This window comes from Dasypus novemcinctus, chromosome 9 (genome assembly GCF_030445035.2).
Source record: "Dasypus novemcinctus isolate mDasNov1 chromosome 9, mDasNov1.1.hap2, whole genome shotgun sequence".
Taxonomy (NCBI): domain Eukaryota; kingdom Metazoa; phylum Chordata; class Mammalia; order Cingulata; family Dasypodidae; genus Dasypus; species Dasypus novemcinctus.
In genome coordinates this window covers 49,644,107-49,658,572 of record NC_080681.1, presented here as the reverse complement: position 1 = coordinate 49,658,572, position 14,466 = coordinate 49,644,107, and positions in this window count along the sequence as shown.

Genomic DNA, 14,466 nt, shown 5'->3' with positions numbered 1-14,466 from the left:
ATCCTCTTGATCCTCCAGGCATGCTGCTGGACAGCTGCAGCTCTTCTCCGCATTGCATAGAGGACCTCAACAAGACTGAGGATTCAGGGCCTGACTGAGCCAGGAGGCACATCCCCCATGAGGAATGGAGCTCTGGGGTCTGGTGGGCCTGTGGAGGATCTTAGAACCCACAGGCATGACATTGCACCCAGTGACTGTACCCCACACCATTGTGACTATGAGTTGGTTCTGAGCAGGGCTGAAACCTGTACAGCACAGCCTATTAAGGCAGGCAGGATAGAGATGCTGGGGGAGCACTGGTACTTGCCTTCCAAGATAGCGACTTGTCCTATATCATGGTCTTCCTGGGTACAACAGAACCTTCCCCACCTAACAGGTCCTGGAACCCGCTGTTCAAAAGGCGAGACCCCCCCCCCCCTCTGCTCCCACCGACCAGTGATGATTCTGCCACCCACTAGCTTGTGTCTGGGGAATGTCACTTCACAGTGTAGCCTCAGTTTGCTCCTCTGAAAAGTGGGGTGGTGTGAGGGCTAACCATGTGGGGTAATTGTCAGTACTAACTGGGAGAAACCTTGGAAAGTGCATCCATGGTGTCTGGGTCTGTGGAAAAGGGGAGCTGAGGAGTGAGAGCGGTTCATGTGTGGCATTTTCCTCTCCCGCTTTGAGGAGCTACACCTCACCCCTCACTGACTCTTGACCTTTGGCAAACCACTTTCCCAAGCAGCTGAAAGCCTGTCCGCAGCTCACCATGCCTGGCTTGGAACTTGAGGACCATGTCCACCTTTGTGCTCAGCTGGAGCCCTCGGAACATCCTGAGGCACAGAAGGTTAGGAGAACAGAGGCTGGATGCCTGTATGGTAGGGGGCAGGGCAAGGCCCCAACAATGAGGAACTTACAGATGTGGTCTTTGTCCAGGAGCAAAGATCATCCTCATATGACTCACAGGAGGATGGCAGTCTGGGGAAATGTTTAGGGGTGGGGTTCTTGGCTGTGGCTTCCTTTCAAGGCAGTGGGATTTTTCTGTTTGGAAGGATACCCGGTTAGCCAGTGCTGTTGGTGAGCCTTCCTCCTCTTTCAACCCCAGCTCGCAATGTACCTCTATGGAATTCCTGTATTTGGAAAAGTAATGGATGAACTTGAGGGCTGCAGACTCCTTGGGACCAGACCTTTGTGTTAATTGTTGATGCTCTCATGCCATTTCAATGGGAGAAGAGGGACATCAGGACCATTCTCAACTTTCGCTGACTTCATGAATTAACAAACAAATGCTGGTATCAAGAGAACCCAATGCCCCAAGGCAACAGGCCACTCTCCTCTGCTTCCTACACACTACTGAGACCCAAAGACTCTTTGGAGAAATGTATTAAAAAGTCAATTCCAGCTGGGCTTGTTCTTTGCCAAAGGTACCACTAATTGATGGTGCTCAAATTCAAATGCAGATTGTGGTCATTTATGATCATGGAACAATTGTCTCTCACTGTCCCTGCCAGCTAAATCAGGAGACCCAAACCAAGATCCGTTCCTTCTCTCATTGGATTATGTCCAACTCTAATATTTCCTGGTCTCAGGCAGAGAGTGACGGTGGGTGGTGGTTCTGTCTACTGGACAATGGCTGTTTCTTGGACATGCAAAGCCAGAGCTAATTCTTCATGGAATATCCCTAACTATTCAGAGCTAGAGGTCAGCACCCACCATCTTCTCTAAGCTGGGGCCCTAATCATTTGCAAACATTACAGGGATCTCAGATTCCTATGCATTCTTGATCTTTGAGAGAAAAACTAACTTAAAAAAATTAATTTATTGAACTATATCACTCATACATAAAGATACTTAAACAATAAGTGTATAATAATAATAGTTGTGAACATACAAAACAAACATATATAACACCATACAGGACTCTCATCACTCACCCTACCACCAATAACTTGCATTGTTGGTAAACCTTTTTAACTAATGGTTAAAGAGCATTGTCAAAATATTACTACTAACCAAAGTATTTTCCCCCCAACCAATCCTATTATTATCTTTGTATCATTTCTATATGATATAAATATATATTAATTAAGTATAATAAAAGTTGTGAACTTACAAAGCAAATGTGCATAACATACAGGGGTCCCGTACATCAACCACCACCAATACCTTGCATTGTTGTGAGACATTTGTTACAAATTATGAAAGAATATTGTCAAAATCTTACTACTAATCATAGTCCTTGTCTTATATTTGGTGTGTTTTTCCCCCATTCCACCCTATTATTATTTTTAAAATATATTTTTTATGACAGAAGTTGTAAACTTATAAAACAATCATGCACAGGTGCAGAATTCCTAAACAACACCCCTCCATCAACACACCATTTCCTACAGATAAGATAATATCATCTGATTGTTACCATGTCCATAATGTGGATTTGGCTCACATTTTCCATACTGCCTTCTTATCAACACAGTATATCTTTTGCATATATGCAAGAATATTATATTATTACTGCTAACCACAGTCCATAGGTCAGTCCAGCTGTATTTTTCCCATGCCTCTCTACATTCCCACCACCCTGCAGTAGTGATGTGCATTTGCTCTAGCCCACAAAAGACACTCTTGCATCTGTACCATCAACCACAATTCTCACCCACCTCTTCGTTTACTGTGCTATCCAGTTCCTAGATTATTCTTTAGCATATGTCAACTGGCATTTACATAACTAGACTATCATTTCAGTCACATCCCCATTTATAAGCAAGCTGTTACTTACACTGTGTGTTATCACCTACTCTATACATTTCCATACTTTCACAGTAAAGCTAATTAAAACTTCTACATACATTAAACATAAGTAGTCCACTCAGTCCTTCTCTTACCTCCTTTAAGAATCTAACACCTACCACCAGGTCTTGAAGACATTTTCCAATAGTTTCTTCTACAAGTTTTACAGTTCTTGTTTTTATTTTTAGTTTTTTGATCCATTTTGAGTTAATTTTTGGATAAGGTATGAGACAGGGGTTCTCTCTCCTTCTTTCAGCTATGGATGTCCAATTCTTTCAGCACCATTTGTTGAATGGATTGTGCTACCCGAGCTGTGTGAATTTGACAGGCTAGTCAAAAATCACTTGACCATACCTATGAGGGTCTGTTTCTGAACCATAACTTTTGTTCCATTGGTCTATGTCTGTTTTTAGGCCAGTACCATGCTGTTTTTACCATTTTATGTAGGTATTATGATTAAGACTGGCTGCACCTGGTGGCTGGAATTGTCTAACCTGAACTGCATGACTAGTCAGATAAGGAGCCTCATCCGTTCCCTTGGTCTGCCCACTACCAACTTCAGATTTCCACCTCCCAGCTTTCCTCACCCCCTTCTAGTTTAGAAGAAAAACAGAAATGCTTCCTTGTTCTTTCTCTGTGTCTTTCCTTGTTTTCCTCCTTCATTCTTTCTAAAATTCCTCACTTTGATCTGGGTCAGATTTTCATGTAATACATGTTGCTAGAAGACAAAAAAAAAAAAAAAAAAGAACAAAAAAATGGGAATGGCATGGCTAAATATGCTATTTCTTCTACTTCACAGTTTATTTGTCCTAACAGTAATTCTAAGATCTGACTTGTTCTTACAGTTTTTACTGTTAGTTTGTAAATCAAATGATTTTATTAAATGCTTTTGGCAAATAGAAATTTTTTTCCCCTGTGTCCTGGAATTGGCTAAATAAAACACATTATGGATGATATTTTAGTCATTGGTCACTTATGATTTGAATGTTTCAGTAATATATTCCTGGAATCAGGGTGGCTGAGAGTTTGGACATATTGTCTATGCTTATGTTGTTTTAAAGAAGTCTTAAGAATACCAGAGCCCCACAAGGCCTACTCTTTACAGAGGAATCAAATACATGCGTTACTAAGAAAATTAACCCAGTCTTGTCAGTGTGTACCTCTTCAATATCAATTAATCATCACAAACATCACTTGCTAGGAACTCACTAAGTGAAGAAAATTATACTGGATACTTTAGAAATCAATGTGGAAAACCTCAAAAGTGGAAATGAAGGCAGCAAAGAAAAATACATGTGAAATGTGCTTTTCATTTATAATTGAAAAATCTTGTGCCTGATTGATAACATAAATGATAACTACTGAGTAATAATTATTTCAAACATTAGGCCTGGGAAGCTATGGTCCTTGGGTTAAATTCAAGCTGTTTTGATGAGCAGAAATGTTTATTAACTCTTAGCCGTGGCTTAGGATCCTGAGTCTGCAAAGTCAGCACTGAAGCCATTTCTGATGTGAGTGTAAGTCAATAAGGACATTTATCATGTTCAAGTACATGGAGGAGTCCACAAATGGGACAGATTAAGCACTTTGACATATGTGTTCTCTGGGAGGACAGCCCAGCCTCATGCAGAAGTGAGAAAGACCTTCCCATCAATGCAAAGTCAGGAATATAGGAGGAATGGGAAGGGAAGCAGGGAAGAAGAGGACTTATTCCTAATGAGTATTAGGGAATATCTTAATCCACAGGCTTCTCTATGATATTTAAGACTCAAGTTTTATGATATTTAAGACACAAGGGAAGGGCTGGGATGAGGAAAAAATAAAGTGAGTTAATCCATAGTAGTTTCCTATTTCTTGAGGTGCTTATTATTCAAAATTGGAATGGAAAGCTCAAAGAGACATGGCAAACAATGGCACAGAGTCTGATAGTATGGTGATAAATACTATAAAAATACTAGTAAAAAATAAACAAATAAAAATAAGAAAGTAAAATACTAATAATAAAAATAACAAATAAAATACAAAAATAATAAAACCAATTTTCATTATGTCTTTCATCACTGTAAAATCAATTATCGTTTATGGACAGTGACAATTTCTTTGGTATGTTCCCCTGGTGCCTTATTTTTTTCACTTTATTTTCACAGAAGCTTTAGGTTACAGAAAAGTTTCATAGGAAATACAGGGGATTCCCATATACCCAACTCCCTCACCCATCCCATTCTCCCCTATTAAAAACCTTTTACAATTGATGTATAAATATTGAAACATTGCTACTAAGGCTGGCTAGTTTTTGAGTCAGCACATACAGCAACAAGTGAGAATTATTCTTGAAAAACTATTTTACCACCCATGGAGTAACATATGTGAGGATTTGTATACACAAATATATAGTATAATATGTATATATAATGAATATAGAATTGTGTAATATATACTAAAGCATGTTATACAAAACATAATCCCCATCATCACTGTTTACTTTTTTTTCCTTTCTCTTCTTTCTCTTTCTCTTTCATTTTTTTTTTTTTTTTTTTTTAATTTTTTTATTTTTTATTGACTTTGTAATAATATTACATTAAAAATATATATGTGAGGTCCCATTCAACCCCACCCCCCCACCCCCCCTCTCCCCCCTCCCCCAACAACACTCGTTCCCATCATCATGACACATCCATTGGATTTGGTAAGTACATCTTTGGGCACCTCTGCACCTCATATACATTGGTTCACATCATGGCCCATACTCTCCTCTATTCCATCATGTAGGCCCTGTGAGGATTTACAATGTCCGGTGATTACCTCTGAAGCACCATCCAGGGCAGCTCCATGTCCCGAAGACGCCTCCACCTCTCATCTCTTCCTGCCTTTCCCCATACCCTTTGTCCATTATGTCCACTTTTCCCAATCCAATGCCACCTCTTCTATGTGGACACTGGATTGGTTGTGTCCATTGCACCTTTATGTCAAGAGGAGGCTCAGATTCCACCTGGATGCTGGATGCAATCCTCCCATTATCAGTTGTAATCACTCTAGGCTCCATGGTGTGGTGGTTGTCCTTCACCTCCATCTTAGCTGAGTGTGGTAAGTCCAATAAATCAGATTGTAGGTGCTGGAGTCTGTTGAGGCTCAGGATCTGGCTATCACATTGTCAGTCCAGAGATTCAAATCCCCTAAATATATCTTAAACCCCAACATTAACTGCACCTCCAGCACATTAGCATGAAAGTCTTATGAAGGGAGATCCCATCTGAGTCCAGATTCATCACACATAAACTCCATTTCCAAAGAGGGGCCATCTGCCCTGGTAGTTAACCCCATCGGCCATGACCATAACTCCCATGGGTCTCTTTAGCCCTCAAAGGAACCAATATCTGGGGGTTGTATCTGCTTTATCTGTCTCTCTGACTCTGCTCAGTTGTGCATGAGGGCAAACCTTCTGCCAGCCTCCAGACTCTTTTTTAGAAACTCGTAGCCATATAAACTCATTTCTCCTTTCCATTTCCCCCTTACTTTAGGTCAAACAGCATTTTAAAGTCATGGTATTTTATGTAGACATGGATATTCTGCTGATCCGCATTGAACCTTCCGTATAAGGTCATTTTCCAGTTGCATCATCAGTTGGTAGTTGATAGTGGTCCCTCGTTGCCAGGGAGGCTCATCCCCGGGTGTCATGTCCCACGCTGGGGGGAAGGCATTGCATTTACTTGCTGAGTTTGGCTTCGAGACTGGCCACATTTGAGTAACATGAAGGCTGACAGAAGGAAATTCCCAGGCACAAAGTTGCTCTAGGCCTTGTTATTATTTTTCTCTTTCATTTTTTGCCAAGCATGTAGTTAAACTTCAAGGTAACTATGCAGATGATGTGATTCCACTGGAATAATAATAATTATTTTGTACAGCTTCCATTTAATAAAGAGCTTCCTTCTCACCATGGCTGCTCTGATGCTTTTACATATACATATTCATTTTACATATGTATATTCATTTATTGCCTATGACAACATTGTGAGATAGGAATGGTTGTCTCATTTTTTTAATATTAAAAAAAATTTTCTTAAAGATACTTTAGATTACATAAATGTTACATAAAAAATATAGGGGATTCCCATATGACCCCCACGCCACCTACGCTTTCCCACATTAGCAACATCCTTCATTAGTGTGGTACATTTTTTGCAATTGATGAACATGTATTGAAGTATTGCCACTAAATGTGGATTATAGTTTACATTATGGTTTACACTAGGTCTCACACAATTTTGTAAGTTATGACAAAGTAGATAACGGTCTATATCTGTCATTGCAATGCCATGCAGGACAACTCCAATGTCCTGAAAATGCCCCATATTACACCCATTCTTCCCTCTCCCTCCCTCAGAACCTCCGGCGGCCACTGCCTTTACATCAATGATACAAGTTCTTCCATTGCTAGAATAATAATAAGTCTAAAATAGAATAATAATAAGTCTACTCTAGTCCATTGTTCATTCCCCGATCGTGAGGATTTGGGGTTGGTGATGTCCCTCTCCTTCTAATTGAGAGGGAGCTTAGAGCCCATGGACTTGCCCTATTTTTCAGATGAGGAATCTAACACTCAGAGGAGTTACAAGTCATGTGGCCATGATTTGAACATAGGTTTGTCTGAGTCTGAACCCCATGTACTAAGCATATTAGGTGTTTAATAAATGCTTTTTATTCTTACCTGGAATAGTGAATAGTACAATAGTCTCCTATATTTTCTTCCACTGTTTCCCCTTACACCATCAATTATTTTCTCACACAGCAAGTGAAGTGAGTCTTTAAAACTATAAATCTGAAATGTCATTCCCTGGCCCAAAACACTTCGAAGAGGGCCAAAGTTGAATAAAATCCAGTTTTTACCATGGTCAACAGGGTCCTGACTGACCTGGACTCCATCTATGCTTTCTATCTCATTTCCTATTGCTTTGCCCTCACTCACATAGTAGCCAGGTGCATCAGCTTCTTTGCTGTTCAGTCACCCACCAAGCAAGCTGCCAACTCAGGAATTTTGTGCTTGCTATTTCCTCAGCTGGGTAGCTCTTCCCTCACATAGTTTCACAGCATCCTCTCTTCCTTCCTTCATATCTCTGCTCAAAAGTCCCCTCAGCATCTAAAATGCTTTCTCCCACCTTTCTTCATAAAATGAGACTTCATCTCAACACTTCTATCACCTTATGAGGCTTTGGTTTTCTTCGTGGTACTATATGACTTATATTTGTCATTTGTCTCTGCCCAAATAGAATGGAAGCTCCATGAAAGGAGGAACTTTGTTGATTTTGCTCACCTCTGTAACCCCAGTACCTAGAACAATCTTTTTCATACAATAGATATCAGATACTGGTGTGGGATTGACTGTTTCCCTTTTAAGAGCGTGACTTGTTGAGCCCTTGTGCAGAGACTCCTCAGTGTGGCATACAAAGCTCTGCAGAATTTGGCCCCACCTTCCATTCCTTTCCTTTTTTACTTCTACTTCTTATCAACTGCTCTTGCTTTCTAGTTCAGAACATTCTGCAGGCTGAATTCAGATTGTAAATTGAGTTGCTTCACACTGCATTCCCTTTTCCTTTTCCTTTTTTTAGATTAAATTTGCAAGCCGTTAGATGGGGCATATGTGCTCTAGTTCACCCCAGTTCTTGTTACTCAGTATGATATGGTTCCCCAACAGTTTAGGTCATTTACATTACTCATCTGACTCCCTCATACAAGTGAGGAAGTTGATTTAGTCATCATTTCTCCATTTGTTCCTTTTAAAATTGCACTGCAGTTTTGCTCAAGTAGTTCTTCTTACCTAAAACTCCCTTTTCGCATTTCCATTTAGTGACATCCCATCCATTCTCAGGTTGGCTTAAGCACTGCCTGTAAGCCTTCCACAGTGCCCATTTAAGGTGCAATTTCTCCATCCTTTGAGTGCCTATGGCACTTTATCTTATTGTTTTATTATTTACCTATTATATTTTCATTCTGGTTATTTGTATACTTTTTAAAACTTTCTCTCTGGAGAACAATCTTCTGGCTTTATTAGTCTTTAAATTCTCCATAATTCTATCTCCTAAAGCCCAAAATATTTTTATTGAATGAATGAATAGTCTTCTGACTATTTGGTGTTTTTGTGCACCTGCTTCCATGAGTCATATCAACGACTAAAAATCATTAACTATGCTGAATATTATATTGCTTTACTATTGAGATGTGGTTCTAAATGTTGAATTTGACCGCCCCCCTTTCTTTTTACCATATGTATTAGTCAGCCAAAGGGGTGCTGATACAAAATACCAGAAATTGGTTGGTTTTTATCAAGGGTATTTATTTGGGGTAGGAGCTTACAGATACCAGGTCATAAAGCACAAGTTACTTCCCTCACCAAAGTCTGTTTTCATGTGTTGGAGCAAGATGGCTGCCGATGTCTGTGAGGGTTCAGGCTTTCTGGGTTCCTCTGGACTCAGTGCCTCTGTTTTCTCCACAAGGTCAGACTATCAGGTGAACGGCTGTGTCTCTCTCTCTCTCCCTGGAGCTCCAGCTTCAGCATCAAACTCCAACATCAAAACTCCAACATTAAAAGCCCTCCAACTCTGTCCTTTGCCATGTCTTTTATCTGTGAGTCCCCACCCTTTGGTGGTGCCCTACTGGCACAAGAGGTTTACATAATTACTTAATCACGTAAACCTTTGAATCCAATATAATCTAATATGCTTAGAGGTTTACAAACATAAGCCAATGTTTCTTTTTGGAATTGATCAATAATATCAAACTGCTACACCATACAATATTCCTCCCCAAATAGTAGTTTTATATTCTTACCTTTTAGTACCATTGCTTTGGGATGAAAATATATAGTGTCAAATTTACTACTTTAATATATAATAAAATGCATTAATCAGTTCAGGAAATAAAAATTTTTCCTTTTATTTTGAACATGCCTTTTTTGCATGGAAAAATTTAATTATGACCTCTAACCTGAGAGTTCTGATAAGTTTATCCTGTAGGCATCATATACCATCAAAAAAGCAATGTGGGTGGCGGACTTTGCCCAGTGGTTAGGGCGTCCATCTGCCACATGGGAGGTCCGCGGTTCAAACTCCGGGCCTCCTTGACCCGTGTGCAGCTGGCCCATGTGCAGTGCTGATGCACGCAAGGAATGCCGTGCCACGCAGGGGTGTCCCCCACGTAGGGGAGCCCCACGTACAAGGAGTGTGCCCTGTAAGGAGAGTTGCCCAGCGCCAAAGAAAGTGCAGCCTGCCCAGGAATGGTGCCACACACACGGAGAGCTGACACAACAAGATGACACAACAAAAACAAACACAGATTCCTGTGCTGCTGACAACAACAGAAGCAGACAAAGAAGATGCAGCAAATAGACATAGAGAACAGACAACTGGGGTGGGGGAGAAGGGGAGAGGAATAAATAAATCTTTTAAAAAAAAAGCAATGTGTGCTTCAAAAAATATTTATGGAGAATAATTATTGGACTCTAATAATATCTCGTGATGACCTCATTTCATTTTGGAGAAAATCTGCACACCTAAGTGCCAGAAGGAAGCCTGGGCAACCATGGAGATGATCAAGTCTTATAGCTTGTAACATGGAGGCTGCTTCCTGATTCCTGGGAAGGCTATGAATTATTGTAAAGAAATCCATATTCATGGCATGTATTGTCTGTAGACTAAATACACAATATGCCTCCATATATAAAAAGCTTTTACAAATATAATCTTTGTGGTTAATAAAAGAAAATTTATTTTAATTGATGGAATTCTTAGTAATTTCTGCTATTTTCTCCTGGTCAATGAGTATTTAAAAAGCACTATACTATCATGTGGATGCAGAGACATATTTACAATTTAAAGGCAGGACTTAGGGTTAAAAAAGAAGGGTAACACTGATATAATTGTTCCCACTATTTTACAAGTAAGGAAATGGAGTTGCAGAGAGGCGAGTGAGGCTCCTAAGAGCACACAGCTGGTGTGTGGACACGGGGGCACACTCAGGTGTTTTTAAGCTCAGTGTGGCACTGTTCCCTTAAAACTGTTTGTTCCCCCATCAGGAGAGTCTTGTACCCTGCCGACCTTCTCCTTTAACCCTTATTTTCCTGACACTCCTACTTCCTTGTTTTCCTTCATCATTTCTTTTGCGCCTGGTAAATTATAAGCTTTCTGTATTTCTATATCAGCTGGCTAATATAGAACTGGACCCTAAATACTTTATCCTGGATATATTTTTCTAAGACCCTTTTGATCCAGGAGAATTTGTTTTGAAGCAAGAGGTCATGGTAGTGCTCCATCTCATAGACGGACTTTTTTTTATTACCAAGCTAAAAGTGAGAAGAAAGAAAACCTCACTGCCTAAAGCATATCAAGTGCTTAATGCTTCTTCAGGCTCTAAGCATCACCAGCAAGAAAATGACTAGGTAAGACCTATGGGACACAAGATAATTAGACTTGTGACTGTATATTATGAAGAATTATGGATTTATCCATGTGTCAGCATTTGTTCCCTTTTTATTGCTTAGTAGTATCCATTGTTTGAACATACCACAATTTGTCTGTTCTTGTGTGGATGGACTCCTGGACCATTTCCAGTTTTTGCCTATTATAAATAAAGATGCTTTGAACATTCTTATACAAACCTTTCTATGGATACATATTTCATTTCTCTTAAGTAAACAACCAGGAGTGAAATTGCTGAGTCATAGAGTAGAAGCTTAAGATTTTGAAAATTGTCAAATAGGTCTCCAAAGTAGATTTGCCATTTACTACTCCTACCGGAAATGTATGGGAATGCCAGTTGCTTATAGATGCATCAAAATATACTATGTTAATCTCTTTTTTAAAGATAGGCATTCTGGTGTGTGTGAAATGTTGAATACCGTCTCATGTGCTTGTTGTCAATGCATATAAGGGCTTTTGGGGTGTGTTTGTTCAAGTCTTTTTCCTCCATTTTCTGTTAGATTGCTTGTCTTTTTATTGGTGATTTATAAGACTTTTTCATATTAGCTATATATGGAGTCTTTGTCAAATATATGTACTATAAATATTTTTCTCTCAATCTCTGGCTTGTTTATTCATTTTTCAGTGATATCTTTTAATGAACAAAATTTTAAAAATTGGATGAAGCCCAATTTATCCTTTTTTTGTGAGTGTGTCCTATCCTTTTTATTTGTTCAAAGGACAAGAAGTTATTTTTTATACTTTATTCTAAGAGTTTTTGGTTCTGGGTCTTCTATTAAGCCTATGGATTTTCTTGATTTAATTATTCTGTACTGTGTACCTAAGGAATAAATTTTGTTTATTTCCATATAAAAAATCAGTTTGTTCTAATACCATTCACTAAAAAGACTTTTCTGATCCCATTAATTTAACTTGGCACATTGTTGAAAATCAATTTAATATTGTACGTGTGGGTATATTCCTAGACTATCGACTTTTTTATATGGATCTAATTGTCTCTTCTTATGTCAATACCACATTTTCTTGATTACAGGAGCTTTACTTCAAGTTTTAAATCACGTAGTATAAGTTCTTCAGCTTTGTTTTTCTTTTTCAAGATTGTTTGACAATTCTAGATTCTTTACATTTCCGTATAAATTTTAGAATCAGCTCATTGATTTCTCCAAAATGCCTCCCTTCTGAAATCTGGTAGGGATTGTGTTGAATCTAAGATCGATTTGGAAGAAATGACATTTTAACAATATGGAATCTCCTGATCTATGAACATGATATATCTCTCAATTATATAGTTCTTCTCTATTTTCTCTCTGCAATCTTTTGTACTGCTATTTTTGACCTGTTAGGTAGTCGAAGAAATATATTTGTTCTTTGGTGTTAACATTTCCCAACCTTAGCAAGTTCATCATTGGTTTAGATAGTCCAAGCAAATGGATTAATTCGAGGAAACAAATTACTTAATCAGTAGGTGAAGAATGGGATGCAGGGTTCAACAGTCTCCAACTGGCTAAAATACTAATTAGGCTTCCCTTTGGATATGTTACTTCCCAGGGCAATAAACCTACAAGAACCACCTTACTCTGTTTCAAAAAAACCACAATAAAAATGTCAAGGCTGACAAATTGGCTCAGTCATCAATCAGCAAACAATTAGAAACATCAACCATGTACTCCCTAAAATAAGAGACTAGATTCTTAAGAATAAGATAAATAAGGTATATGAATTTCTCTGAAGGACCTTGCAGTAAAAGAGAAACAGGCACTTACAATATTGTAACAACTGTTATGTTAGAAGAAGGTACAAGAAGCTGAAGTAACACAGGGAAAGAAAGTGGAAATTTCTATTTATAGAGTTCCTTAAAACTTGGAAATGAGATTCCAAGTATTCAGCACAGTGCTTGGCATATATTATATTCTCAGTTAATGTTAATGAATGCTTCTGTTAATAACTTTATTTTTCATGCATGATCTCATTTTATCATTTTATCATCACAATAATTCTGTATTGTTTTATTGTTACTCTACTTCTGCAAATGAAGAAATGAAGGTCTTCAGGAGGTCAAAACAATACTGAATTTATTTAATAAGGGTCAGAATTAGAATTCAGATATTGATTTTTAATACATTATTAATCCTTATGCTCTTTATGTCAAAATTGTGTAACAACAACTATTCATCAGCTCTGGAGCTATAGCAGCCTAGTAAGAGGTAGCTTTATTGCCTGTCACACAGTTATTTTGGATAAATACTGATAAATACTGAATTAAAACTGGAAAGATTTATTCAATGGCAACAATAAACATAGTTTATTGTGAAAAACACATCTTTTTCAAAAGGCTAAACATGTTTCAGATTTTATTTACCATGCTGATAATAAAGTAAAACTGATTATAATTTGAAATTCCTAACCCAGTTTGGTGCCAGATAGACAATTTTTTTAATATGAAAAATAATGCTGATGGAGAAATTTATAATGGAATGATCTTACAAAGATTCTATGGTATTTATTTAAAATATTGTTTGAGTACTTATTGTATGCCAAATATTTATCAACCGAGTTTATCAAAATAATCGTTTGTAATTTTTTAGATTTTTCAGAATTTGAGGTAGCTTTCAATTTAACTCCTTCCCCCTCACATATTCTTATGTTCTTACTGCTTTTCCTGTCACTAACTTTCCAGACTAAAACCAAGGCAGCAACTTCAGAAGTAGAAGACAAGAGCACAGAAAATTACTGACCAGCTTGAGGAAACAATGCTGTGGGACTGGTATTTTGTTAATGGAAAAGTGTCTTCCTTCCATAGAGCAATGATGGAATTTAGTTCTGTGAAGGTCTTAAAAGCATGACTGAGATCCTTTGATCAGGAGTGGTTTCCCTGATGCCCTACCTCTTAGAAACAGAGAAGTGGCTTCTCTGAATTGGAAGGGTATTTTTATTTAGCACTTTGCTTTCCTGAGTAGTAGTTTTTGTTTGATTGCTAAAGAGAAGATTATATTTCTTTTGACCTGAAAATCCAGGGAAGCTCAAAAGGAGGTAGAGAGTAAACCAACAAAAAGGCCAAATTTGTTTGATTGTTGGATGGAAATGACGAATTACTGTCTTGTCTCCTTCTAATTTGATTTTAGATAACATTCAGCAGCTTGTAAATGGTGACAGATTACATACCCCTCTGCTGACCTTTGTAAGTCTCAGGAAGGCCTGTTGTACATCACGACTTAATTAAATAATTCAC